Raw genomic sequence first — 3420 nt, 5'->3', positions numbered from 1 at the left:
GCGCTGACAGTCGGGGGTCGCCGGCACGCGTCGGGCCCCGCCTCCCGGCCAATCGCAGGCGGGATCCGCCCCGTGGCCTGCAGTCCTCCGCCAATCCAGCGCGCCCTCCCCGCGCCCTCATTGGCTGGGGCCTTTCGCCAATCAGGGCCGCGTTCTTCCCTATCCTTCAGGCTCCAGCCCGGACAAGGCCGTCCCAGCCCTTTTCCCTTTCCCTCAGCCTCCCTACTCGGTTGTTGGCTGTCAAGGTGGCCACGCCCTCCCGAGCTGCTATTGGATGAAACGCAGGCCCGCCTGGCTACGCCCACCCGGCCGTGATGAATGCACTGCGGAATACGCCCGCAAGAAGGGAATCGAAAAGCCCCGCCTCTTTGGCCTTGTAGCTCCGCCTTCTTTGTTTACTCATACGGCTAGTCCTGTTCTTATTATCAATGGAGTTTTTTATTTTTTTTGCCCGAGAGGCAGAAAGTGAAAAAGCCGAGAGGGAGAGAAGGCCCTGTAAATAATCTACTTTGGATCATTAAAACCTTTCATTTAGTGATCCAGTGCTAGCCTGTTTTTGAAGCGGAAAAGATGGCCAAATGGTTGAAGGGCGGGGGGAGGTGGAATTAAAAATAAACTCGGTGTTAATATTTCTGCAATTACCTAAATCCAGAGCATGGTTAAGTAAGTTGATGTCCGAGTAGCATCTTTCTACGCAAAATGGCACAGCCCCAGTGCAGCCTGTTCTGCACCTTTGCGCCACATCGTATACATAGAATCAGAGGCGCATCGAATTGTCGAGTTAGAAGGATGGGCGTAGAGCGGTGGGGGGGGGGGAGAACGTCTGTTATGTATTTTTATTGATTTACTTGATCGGGAGGAGCAGGAATCAGAGTTAAGCATCCGTGGTAAGGATATGTGTGCTTGTTGTCTTCGTGGAACAGTAAATTCTCCTTTGCAGTTGCGCGCTACAAGGGGTGGGGCAATATAGAGGCAACAGTTAAAATGTCGCATTCTTCTCCTTTTTACGACTCTCCTCCATAGTTACTTCTTACCATGCATGGACGGCAGCGTTTGCCACCCCCGAAACCCCCAGCATTGGTGGCTAACGGTAAACTGAAGGAGTAGCTGTTACGGGGCAGAAAAAAGGGAGAATAAAAAAGTAGGCTTGCCCCGTGTGAGGCTCGAACTCACGACCTTCAGATTATGAGACTGACGCGCTGCCTACTGCGCCAACGAGGCTCCTGCGAAAAACGGCTCGGCAGAACCTTCTTGATCGCCACCAGCAAAAATAAAATATGGGTGAGTTTTAATCCTTGTGTAGCTCGTATGGATTTCGTCAAACCTCTCCCTCGAAACTCCAGGGTTTGTAAAAGCGGCATCCGGATTCACAGCTCTACACTACAAAACAGTTGTCATTGCAAATAACTTTGTGGTTTGAAAACCGTTAGGAAATCCCTGACCAGGCAAATAATCACCATTTTCTTCTTACATGGCGACATGGCTCAATGGTAAATTATAAAAGTTTATATTTATAATACATATCTTCATATAAATAATATATTTTTTCTTTTTTTAAAAAAACCTCCACTTTAGAAAGATTAGTTATAAGACTTTTCAAAAATTGACTAGCTTGGTGCGGTACAATTCTAACAGGTTTCCTCTGGGAAGAACCAGCACACCACGATAAATAATAAATAATGCAAGGAGTGAGAGAGAGAGAGAGAGAGAGAGAGAGTGTAAACACACACAAACAAAATAAACTATATAGATATATATCTAATCTCTGATATATAACTGTATCTCTATCATCTGTCTGTCTATATCTGATACAAAATTAAACACGTAACAGTCATTTATTAAGGTTCAAGGCACAGGTGTCCTATCAGAGATATTGTTATGAGTTTGTGGGTGCTAGACCATTATAATCTCTTGAATAAACTAGTGTTAGAAATTAATCAATGCTTGGAGTGTTAAAACCAGGACTCATGCGTATTACGCCAGATCCATGTGTATTAAGCTGTGTGGTAGACAATACTTTGAATCAGCAAGTGTTAAAAGCTAATTAAGCAAGGCTAACTTCCTCATGCCTGTTGTTTTCGTCCATGGAGTTTTCTTGGCAGGGATACTGGAGTGGCTTGCCGGTTCCTGCTCTAGGTGGATCACGTTTGGTCAAAACTCTCCATTATGACCTGTCCATCTTGGGTGGCTCTGCACGGCATAGCTCATAGCTTCTCTGAGTTATTAAAGCCCCTTCACCACGGCAAGGCAGTGATCCATGAAGGGGATCACTGCCAACAAAGGTCCGTATAGTTACAGCTATGGTTTTCCCAGTAGTGATGTATGGAAGTGAGACCTGGACCATAAACAAGGCTGATTGCCAAAGAACTGGTGCTTTTGAATTATGGTGCTGGAGAAGACTCTTGAGAGTCCCATGGACTGCAAGAAGATCAAACCTCTCCATTCTTAAGGAAATCAGCCCTGAATGCTCAGTGGAAGGACAGATCGTGAAGCTGCGGCTCCAATACTTTGGCCACCTCATGAGAAGAGAAGACTCCCTGGAAAAGACCCTGATGTTGGGAAAGATTGAGGGCACAAGGAGAAGGGGACGACAGAGGACGAGATGGTTGGACAGTGTTCTCGAAGCTACCAGCATGAGTTTGACCAAACTGCGGGAGGCAGTGGAAGACAGGAGTGCCTGGCGTGCTCTGGTCCATGGGGTCACAAAGAGTTGGACACGACTAAACAACAACAACAACTTCCTCATGAGGCGATAGCCTGAGGATGTGCCGTTAAGAACAAAAAAGGACCACAGAACTCTGTCTAAAAAGGCAAATGAATGATGCCTCTCCCTCCCCCTACAGATAAAGCCACACAGCTAAGAGAGAGTTAGCAGTTACGTGAGCAAGATGCTAAGCAACAGGCAGAGCCATGGCTATTGTCTGTTTGAATCCAGCGCTGCACATATGGGAAAAGCAAGACCCTCATGGAGTGTTAATGTTGTGAACCACTCCATTGTAGGCTCAGGTTATATGTGTAAATAAGCCATATATCATAAAAACACCACAGTCTCCACTGTGTCACCTTTCCAAAAGGAAACACAGACCCTGGGTAAGTGTGCTTGGAAACCCTGGAACATCGCACCACTTGGCGATTGAGTGGCAGGCAACAATATTATTGTTACGGAAAAATCTGGGTGCGGGGTTACTCTGCCACCCAGCTCATCGGACTAAGTCCGTGGGTCCCTGCGGAAGAAAATGAGCTCAGCCGGACGCAGGAGCAAACTGCAGAAGATCCAAGTTTATTGCGCAACAGGTTCAAGGCGAGATTTAACAGCGAGAAAGGGGTGACATGAACTTTTGAAATTTCCCTCCATATCCCAGAATACAGTGCAAAATACATCCCAGTTACATCATGAATACATTAAGAGGTTGGGTTACA

General features: G+C 46.7%; 1 protein-coding gene across 1 annotated transcript in view; it reads right to left on the bottom strand.

Annotated features, from left to right (window-relative positions):
- Window positions 1–3420, bottom strand: part of LOC310711640 (farnesol dehydrogenase-like) — a 241642-nt gene that overhangs the window by 36217 nt on the left and 202005 nt on the right. The gene's annotated exons all lie outside the window — the stretch shown is intronic.

Source organism: Podarcis liolepis (assembly GCF_965112155.1).
Source record: "Podarcis liolepis genome assembly, chromosome: 7".
In the NCBI taxonomy this organism is placed as follows: Eukaryota; Metazoa; Chordata; class Lepidosauria; order Squamata; family Lacertidae; genus Podarcis; species Podarcis liolepis.
Note: the sequence above shows the minus strand (reverse complement) of the source record. Positions and strands in the feature narration are given on the sequence as shown.